This window comes from Diospyros lotus, chromosome 4 (genome assembly GCF_014633365.1).
Source record: "Diospyros lotus cultivar Yz01 chromosome 4, ASM1463336v1, whole genome shotgun sequence".
Lineage (NCBI taxonomy): Eukaryota > Viridiplantae > Streptophyta > Magnoliopsida > Ericales > Ebenaceae > Diospyros > Diospyros lotus.
In genome coordinates, this window is record NC_068341.1 from 30,604,079 (window position 1) to 30,614,906 (window position 10,828).

A 10,828-nucleotide genomic window follows, 5' to 3' on the forward strand; every position below is an offset into this window, starting at 1 on the left:
TCATTTAGAGGTAATTCGCTATCAAATAGTTAATATACTAAAATATAAAATATACTTCAAAATCATTCATGCTTGTTTAAACACAGATTGGTGAATTTGTTCATTTGATGAATGGACGAATGCCTTGCCACATTGTTTCTAAGGCAATTATTGTGTCCATTGATCCGACCAAGTCTGTAAGGGGAGTAGAGCTAGGTAATTAGTTTGTTGAAATTAGTATTCAGAAAGTGCTGAAGCCTTTATATCCATTGCCTCGACAATTTTCTGGGATCCGTGTCTTGAGGGATGCTAATAACAATAAAATTACGATACCATGGAGGGTCTCTGATGTAAGTGTTTTTATATACAATTTTTATCCAATTTTGGACATGTCTTATGAAATTTCATAGTTAATGTACATACTTATATAGATTTATTGTTTCCCAATGCAAATCGAAAAACTATGATATGCAATTTTGGTTGGAGAATGGCATGGTGGCGTTATCAAGGGTTGTTTGACGTCACTTGGACATATTTTAGTTTAGGGTTGATTTGTATGTGCTTTTGAATGGTATTGTGTAATGAGACGAGACAAGATCGATCTTTCTAAATGATCAAATATGTTGTACTTAAATAGATTTATTATATACAATTATTATACTTATTGTGTGTGTTGCAGGTGAATCTTTTAAAATTGTTGGTGGTTTTTTGTTATACAGGTTATTATTGATTGTTATACAGGTTATTATTGACAGTACAGGTGAATCTTTGGTGTGAAAAAATTTATCACTTTGCCAGTAGTTTGTGCGAACTGTTGGCAATTGTTTGACTTTATCGGCGGTTTTTTAACTGTCGGCAATACTTTTCCCGGCAGTTCTTAAACCGTCGGAAAAAGTAAAAACTTTACCAACGGTTTTTAAAACCGTTGGAAAAGACTATTTACCTAAACCGCCGATAATTATTATTTTTACTAGCGGTTTATAAAAACCACCGATAAATAGTTTTTTCCGGCAGTTGAAAACTGCCGAAAAGCTTTTCCGACGGAGGTATTTCCGGCAGTTATAGTTACTGCCAGTAAAACTTTTACCGACAATTTTTTTACTCTTTTCGGAGATTTTTTCACCGCCGGAAAAAATTGAAACTCTTGTAGTGCAAGATCATAATTATTTTTCTTAATTGCTACTTCAACTGAATATCATAACAATTACGGGTTATGGATTCAGTTTAGCTGTAGACCACACAATTCCATCAACTAATAAGCATTTTTAATTAATCAAATCATGCAATCATTAATATGTAAAACAAAGAAACATGGATATTTGAATAGAAAAATAAATAAAGTTAAGAACAAGATCTCAATATTTTACTAATCGTTTTAAAATTCCTTGAATCGATTAAAAATTTTATCCGAACATAATGGAACAAAAAACACACAAATCTAACATATTATCTTCCCTTTGTTTCGTCTTGTAATACCCAAAAAAACTTTGTGCACTTAAGTGCAAATTTTTTTGGGACAAAAGTGTAATATTTCAAAGTTATAGGGCTAAAGTATAATTTTTGAAAACCTAAGAACTTGGGAGCAATGGGCTAAAGTGAAAGAAGGAAAAAGTTGGGGGGAGTGATTTGCAATAAGCAGTGTGAACACACTGCAAGCTGCCGACAGCCACACTGTGGTTGCCGGCAACAGACGTCAAATCGACGTCTAGGATGGATGGCAAGGCCATCATGGCCTGACTAGGTTGTTCGATGTAAGGAAATGTTTTGATTGGCTAAGGGAATGGTCGAAAAAGGCTATAAATAGTTGGGTTTGTGGCCGAGGTTTCATCATTTTCAATCAAAAAGTTCAAGCATGTAGGAAGAAATTGAGGGATATTGATAGAGGGGTTTTGATCTCCAAAGAAATGGGAAGATTTCTAGAGAGTTTGAGAAATTTTGGTGTACATTTGAGGGTGTTTCAAAGCCTCATCGAAAAATCGAGTACTCACTAGAGTCGAGGATTAATCGGCCAAATTGGGGAGATTTTGGCTGGATTTTCAAGCCACCAAGGGGTTCATTGTGTTCGAAAGGAGGAACAGAGCAAAATCAGTGGTTGGCTAGCAAGAGGAAGGCCGAAAAAGACGATTGGAGAAGGTGCGTGGGTATGAGCACATGTAAGCGTGTGAGGTAAAAAAAAATAGAAAAAAAAATTTAAAAGATAGAGAAAAAATGAAAAAAATTATAGAAAAAATATAAAAAAAAGTTAGGGAATTTAATTTTTCCTGAATTTTGGTCAGGAAAAATATTACGGTACAACTCTCAAGGTAGGGCATGAATTTTGAGGAAGCTTAACCAGTTAGATCAAAGTGAGTGATATTTCTAAAAAAATTATACATTAAATGATTTGCTTAAATTGAGCATGAATTTCACGAGGATTTGCCAAAATATATATAATTTATGAGAATCTTGTCATATGTTTGCATGTAATATTGCCTCAAAAATTGTGATATTGAATTGGATATGAAATTATTAGCATATCAATAATTGTATCATCCATGTTGACCATGGTAGGATGGATGTTGCCCTAATAGCTTGACCTGCATTTCCCCAAATAAGTTTTGCCGAAATGACCGTAGAAGTATCACGTGTCGTGTGTGATTGCCAGGACAACTGTCGAGGGTTCCGTGTCGGGGCTAGAATGCTAACGAAAGCTATCCTAGGGTGTTAGTTGATTCATGTCCACGTATCATACATTCATGAAAATTATTTTATACCCTTATTTAGAAGATTCATCTTCTAATTTGAATTTTGTCTCTAAAATATTCAACATTCCAAATAAGATGAGCAGTGAAAAAGGAAAAGAGATTGCTGAGAGTACTAGTAGTCATGTAATAGTCCTACACTCGTACTAAGAAAAGTTGTGAGAATCTTGATAATAGGTGGCATATTATTGTTATTTATAAGTTAATTTGTCTGTTGAATATTGTAAAATTTATGATTATTGAGAACAATATTATATGGTTTAAATTCATTTGCGATTATAATATTCCATCTGGTTTCGATTCTGATTCCGCGAGTATTTAATTTATCATTCCTTAGCTTATCATTTAGAATGCTAAATATATATGTTTTAGGGATTTTTAAATACAGTATTTTAAAAATTTAGAGATAGTGTTGCGAGAAAAAAAATAAATAAAAAAAATCTCAAAATAATGACAAGCCTTAAAAAAGCGGATTGTTACAGGTCTGGTCTCCTTTGTTTCATCTCGTCCCTGTGCGTCTTCTTCTTTTCGTGCGTGAATTCCTTTTCTGTTAATTCCGTGAATCTCTTCTTGATTCTGCCTGCTTTGTTCCGTGAAAAGCCCTCTGCATGAATCCCTTCTCTGTCAATTCAGTCCCATGCCAAATCCCTCTTAATATATATATATATATATATAGCATGCAGTTGCACCCCAGCCCCCCAATTTCTCCATGGGCCAATTGTTGAAGTGGGCCATTCCAATTAGCCTCCCATTTATTATATGCATGCGGCTTCACTACGAGGTCTTTAGTTTCTTGCTTCCAATTAGCCTTTCCACTTTATATTATAATATATAAGTGGGCCTCCAAGCATATATTATATTATAAATCAATTTCAATTCTGATTTGGTCTTCACGACTTCTTCTTTACAATTGCTTTCCTTTGCTTGAATATATATTATAATATTATATATATTTATATAAATATATATATGTATAAAGCATGTATGTCCATTAATTTCTTTTCAATTTAATAAGCGGGTCACGTCCTTTATCCTTCAAATTTCATTTTGCAGTTGCAGCTTCCAAATCATCTCAAATTGTGCCAATTAATTTTCGTTTGCTTTTCCTACAAAAAGATATTTAATATATAAAATTCATATAAATACAAATTTTATATAGGAGAAATAGCACCAAAAAAATTAAATAAAAATATGTGTAACAATAAGAGCATAATTTGTTTATTTTTAAACATAATTTATTAAACTTTGTCACTATTAACTTATACATAAAATATCATCATAAATGAGCACCATAAGACATAAAACATGTTAAATAAATTAATTATAGGAGAATAAAAATATAAAATTATGAGTTTATCAAATTTCCACACATTTTGCTTTTGCACGTCTTCGGGCAAAACTACTAAACATGACACATGCACGCTAATTCTTTCAATGACACCAAAAACATCACATATCATAATCAAAGACAACCCAAAGAATAAAATACTATAACACGTCATGAATTAAAAACACTGAACAAACTCAAACTAAAATGAACAAAAGATTTTCATTCAAAAAGCAATCAACAAGTATAGTAGACCCTCACACGTCACTCATAATTCACTAAGTGCTTAAAGGTTGAAAAACTCCACTCAAAATTCAATTCATGCTCAATTACTACCATAAACTTGCTTGTTCATCCAATCTTTGTTGTTGATATCACATGTCATACACAAATCAAATGGTCTTTAACAAGGTTGTATTGGGGCTAAGATAATAGTAGGATATAAAAGGAAACAATGTTAAAGGCCTAAGAAACTAATATAGCATTTAGAAATAATTTGGGTTAATTAAGCATTAAGGACTCAAAGTCCAATATTATGTCTTTGCACTTCTTCTTCTTCTTTTTTTCTTTATATATATATTTCTCTTTTTTTTTTTCTTTCAAACTCTTTTTTTTTTTTTCACGACATAATATCATAATCATTCTCCGAATACATTCCACTCCATAAATAGCATAGCCATAACAAATCAACAATAGCATCTCCACACTTATTCAATTCACCGTGTTTTTTAAAACCCATCAAATAATTCCAAATGCTTTGCTAGTTCAAAGGTGGGTAAAACAAAATAAGGATAACAAATAAAAACAGTTTATGGCTCATAAATAAGGGTTGTTGAATAAAGAAAGGGATAATAAGCTCAAAATAGGTATACTAAAGTCAATTATGTAAGGTTGGATTTTTAGGTCAAGTGGCTATTAATCCTATATGTTCATTTTCATCTTGCACATGAATCTACAACCTTGACTAGTATTAGAAGTAAGTTTTATAGCAATCTTACATGAATAAACATCACTCCAAAAGAAAATATGAGATTGTCTGGATGTTTCAATCTCAAAGGCTCAAAAGGCTCACCCTAGAATGTTTTCTAGTCTACTGACACAAGTTAATACTCTTCAAAATCTAACTCAAGTCAATTCTAATCTAAGTATGCAAGTATTTGTTCAGTCATGTTATGATATTCTCACCTCAAGTTAATCTAAGTCTATAACTGTTACAGGTATTTTTCGCTCCACTCTGTGTGGGCTGGACTTAGCATGATGATTCGGCCCAAAAGCTCGAAGCCCAGTAAATCGGACTGAGCTCGCTAAAGCGAGCTCAAATAATGCCAAAGAGCAGGACCAAACGTCGGGATAAAGCGAGCTCCCTGTAGCACCTCTAACTCATTGGCATATTCAAACCAACCCCCAGCTATGCCTTGGGCAAGTTCCCCGGGACCTTCATAGCTCGCTGGCTCAGCCCGTCAGCTCGCATCATAGAAGGAGCGCTTGTTGCGGCATATCGGCAAGCTAAGGGCCGCCCCAACTGGACCCCTTGGGCCCATTCTCTCAGCCCATTTCTCCAGCCCATGCCAGTCCCATATTTGTCTTCTGGCAACAACATCATTGCAGCCACACCTGAATTTTTGGACATCCTCCTCAGATCCCATCCGCATTGATGACAGATCTCATCCGCATTAATGGCAGATCCCGTCCACATTAATGAGGGTCTCATCCACACCTCGCCACAGTAGGGACATCCCCGCCGGCTACTCAATCCCATCACCTGTACACGTACGGAGCAGGCAAAGAAGCTTTTGGCTGATATATATATCAACCAACTCTCTTAAGGGGAGAGGTATGTACTCCTTACGACAAAAACCAAAAACACCCAACTTACTCACTCGTTGACTTGAGCTTCGGAGGATTTTGCAGGGACGGGTCGTCGCCTCGGCAAAACAGACCGGATACCTCATTGTTCATCTCTTGAATCTACCATACAAGTGCGGGTTAACAAATCTCCGTCAACCAATTCCGAACGTCAACAATAACATATGAATCCTTGACCATCATTAGGGAAAACATCCTAGACATCCTTAATAATAATTAAACGCATTCAAAATGCATGCACTCTCCCCTCTCACTTAAAACTTACATTGTCTCTAATGTAAAGCTAAATGCAAAAAAATTGCACACAAAAATAATGCATACGAAAATGAAAAGTAAATGGATAAAGAACGCAAATTTGATCATCTTGGATTGCCTCCCAAGCATCACCTTTGTTTAAAGTTACTAGCCTAACGTTGCAGCTCTCCTCAATCTTTGTAAACTAGATCTCTCAATTGCACTTCATCCACAGTTTGCTCTTGAAAACCTTCATGAAATGGCTTAAGCCTATGCCCATTGACCTTGAACACCTTATTAGTTCCTAGGCTTCGCACCTCAATTGCACCAAAAGGAAATACATTAGTAACTTCAAGGGGTCAAATCCAACGAGAACACAACTTACTTGGCATTAATTTGAGTCTCGAATTGCAAATTAAAACCTTTTGTCCAACCACAAATTGCTTTCTAACAATCATTCCCTCATGAAATGCCTTTGTCTTTACCATTGTCTTACCCTCATGTCTCAACTCAAAAATCTCATGTGCAAAAACATCAACCACATTAATAGAAAATGTACATTGAATATCATTAGGGTATCTCATGGCCTCAAATATATTAAATTTCACAATCTCCCCATTGAACTCCATGGTAAGGGTACCATCAGGAACATCTATCTTTGTCCTTTTTATTTTTAGAAAAGGCCTTCCTAGTAAAATTGGAATAGGATTTGGAGAAGCATTGTCCTTCATGTTCAAAATGTAAAAATCAGCAGGAAAAATCAGCTCATTAACCTGCACTAAAACATCCTCAAGTACCTCTTTAAGGTATGCATTAAAATGGTTAGCTAATTGAATTATTACCCTTGTTTGTTTCAAAGGACCCAATTTCAAAGATTCATAAATTGAATAAGGCATGACATTTATGGATGCTCCTAAATCTAACATGGCACGTTCAATCTTAGAATTACTAATCACACATGGAATAGTAAATGTATTTGGATCCTTGCATTTCGAGGGTAACTTACGTTGAATTACTACTAACACATTCTCTCCCACACTAATCCTTTCATCACCTCTCAACCTCCTCTTCGTAGTACACAATTCCTTAAGAAATTTTGCATGCCTTGGGACTTGCTTAATGGCATCCAATAAAGGAATGTTCATTTCTACCTTCCAGAAAGTCTCAAGGATGTCCTTTTCTTATTCTTCCTTTTTAGATTTAGATAACCTACTCAGAAAAGGAAGAGGAACATGTTTATCAGAATTATACAAAACTGTTTGAGAGATTACCTTAGAAGAGATCGTCGTCTCATTTTCTACCTTCTCCTTCTAAGTTTTCTTGACCGAATCTAAAGGATTTTGAACAGGGGTGTCAATCTCTTTCCCACTTCGCAGTGTAATGGCACTTGCATTTTCTCGAGGGTTTTGCAACTGTTTGGGAAGGTAATTTTCTAGAACTTTGAGCTTCAACCTTCCTCACTAATGTTGCTAACTGACTAATCTGTTTCTTCATATTCTGAATACTATTTCTTGTCTCATGTTGAAACTATTGCGTATTGTTGTCCAGCACCTTAACAATTTCCTGAAGTGATATATTTGAAGGCTAGGTTGCTTACTGCCTTGATTGGAATGGGGGTTGATATCAATTTTGGGCAACTTGATTCCCATAGCTCAAATTCGGGTAGTCTCGCCAAGCTGGGTTGTAGGGGTTGGAATATGGATCATATTTTCGCTGGGGTTGCCCTGGAAAACCTCCAATGGCATTGGGTTGCAGGACTAACTCTTCTTCTTGTAAAGTTGGGCACATATCCGTAACATGACCAGCAATCAGACAAATTCCATACACCTTAATAACTTGTACATTGTTTATTGCTATTTGCCTCACCAAATAAGTTAAATATGAAATTTGACATTCAAGGCTAGAAGTATTTACCTCGTTAACCTTCTTTGGTGCATGATTCATTCTTGTCCCAAATTATTGTGAATTGGCTACCATGTTAGAAATTAAGTTCTTTGTGTTGTTGTACTTTCTGTACAATAGTTTTTAATGATGAAAAACATATATTGGTTTAATCCCTAAGTCATGAGTCAAGTATGTGATTTTCAATATATATCAATTTTAATATCAAGTATCACTGTGTGAAAATGAAAACCCTATTTTGACTAAGTCTGGAAGGTTAGCACCTTATAAGGAGGAGTATAAGATAATGTTTTCTTTTTAGAAAACTATCTTCCGGTAATTTGATATCTAACATTCATTAGTGCTAAAATGATTTTTAATGAATTTGTCATTAAATAGAAAGTATATATTTTGGAGGTGGTATTATTGCTAAAACTTGAGTTTGTACTAAAACCCAAAATCTACTTTCTTATTGATTTGGATTTTGATTTTCTAAGTATTTTTATTGAATCCAAATAGAGGGTACTTTGTTATTTACATTTATGTATTAAAGTAAATGGAGGTAAAATATAAATAAAAGAAAATGTGAACATTTACTTAAACTAAAGAAATGTAAATAAGCTGTGATGTATTCATGCTGTGGATTATGCTTTCAAGTATATTCTTCTGAATATCTGTCATGTTTCCATGCATGTTTCGAAACCCCTTTGAAATGGTTTTCAATGTTTTCAGTGTATGCTATTTCGAAACATCCATGCAATGTATGTGTTTTCAATTCAAGTTTTGAATCATGTATCGAAACCTATATATCCATGTTTCAAAACCTCATTTCCAGAGAGGTATGTTTTGAAACCTATATGCATCATGTTTCAAAACCTCATTTCCAGATAGGTATGTTTCGAAACCTCTAACATTCTGTTAGCAGATCATTTGAAAATCGAGATGCATGTGTGTTGTATTTTTGTATGCTTCTCACATCATTTTATTAATGCATTCTCCATGCTATGAGATTCAAATTTGAATTTGAATGTGAATGCTTTTAAAATATTCAAAGTGGGCATAAGTGTTTGTCTCCCACTTGTCTGCTGTCTCTAAGTGCTTTTTTCCAGCTGGAAGCTTGTATGTTTCGAAACCTGTTGTCCATGTTTCGAAACCTTAGTGCATTTATGTGATGTTTAGAAACCTAATTTTCTGTCTTGTCTCTAACGGCTATAAACGGCCAGATTTCCATCTCTTGGTATACATAGCAAGTATTTGAAAACAAGAAGAGATTGATGGAGATTGATTGAGCAAGAACAAGATACAACAAGTGAGCACACACTAGAGACACACACACAAGCACAAATGATCTAAATCCGTTTGATAAGCTTTCAAGGAAGATCCATTCATTCATAGATGTACATTGTGATGTGAAAAAGGAGAAGCAAGTGCAAACAATGAGTATCATCCTCCAGCTCTCCTCACCTCAAGTTAAGAGGTTTGTACAACCATATGGTAAGGCATTTATTGCTTTTTGGGTTGTAAAGATAAATTTGATTATCTTGATTGTTGTAAGGTTTGAGTTGAGCCTAAAACTCATTATGTCAAAGGTTTGAGTTTAACCTTAAAACTCACTTGGTGTAAGGTTTGAGTTAAGCCCGTAAAAACTCACTTGGTGCTAGGTTTGAGTTGAGCCCGTAAAAACTCACATTGTAAGGTTTTGGGGTGAACCATGGTAAAACCCTTGTTATGGTTGATCACTAGTAAAAGTGATTGGGATTGCAAATCCTTCAAGTGGGTAAGCTTGAAGGTAGTGGGGTAGGCAGGTGCCAAACCATTATATATCTCGTGTGCAATTGTTCTTTAACTTTTGCTTATCATTATTGCCTATTGCACATGCTTTCATATGTTTTGTTATCAAAGTCTAAAATAGTTTTCTTGAGCATAAGTTTATACACATACATAGAAAACATATCTTTGATATACAAACATCTTTGGTATACTCTTAATTATATAAATCATCTATTCAAAAGATCGTTATTTTGAAATAAAAGGTAAAGGATTTCGAATCAAGCAAAACAGTGAAGTAGATTTCAAAACATATATAGTAGGTTTCGAAACCTACTTAACATAAAGGTTTATTTCGAAACATATATCCTATATTTCGAAACATAGTGTTTTGCCATCCATCAAAGTTTTAAAGCATCGAAAATTCACCCTAATCCCAATTCACCCCCCTCTTGGGATATATTTGCCATCATTAGGGACCAACACTTTACAGCCTCTGGAGTTTTGTCCACCAATGCTTTTCCATTGGCAACATCAATCATGTCTCTATCCATTGATAACAAGCCCTCATAAAATTAGGAGTTGATCAAGAATTTAATGATGTGGGCAGCTTGCGCACAACTTCTTGAAGCGCTCCCAATATTCATACAAGGTCTCTCCGTTGTACTGTCAAATGCCACATATCTCTTTCCTTATGCTAGCAGCTCATGAAGCAGGAAAATATTTCTCTAAAAAGAACCACTTCATCTCACTCCAGGAATTGATTGAACCTCACAAAAGGTCATATAGCTAATCCTTAGCCAAGTCAGCTAAAGAAAAGCAAAAGGCTCATAGCTTCACTTGTTCATCTGAAATATCTTGTGGCCTCATGCTTGAAGACACACTACAAGAAATACGCTATTTAGCAACGTGACAAAATCCGTCACTAATTAGCGACGCATTGCGACAGATTTTTGTCGCTAATATTTTAAAATATTTTTTAATTTAGTGATAGAATTAGCTATGGAAATACCAATCACTAAATAATTTTTTA

General features: G+C 34.7%; 1 non-coding gene across 1 annotated transcript; it reads left to right on the plus strand.

The window, feature by feature from the left end:
• Nucleotides 1-10,387: 10,387 nt before the first annotated feature.
• Nucleotides 10,388-10,494, plus strand: LOC127800851 (small nucleolar RNA R71). The gene has a single exon (XR_008022877.1). It is a non-coding gene; the product is annotated as a small nucleolar RNA R71 (small nucleolar RNA).
• Nucleotides 10,495-10,828: the final 334 nt, after the last annotated feature.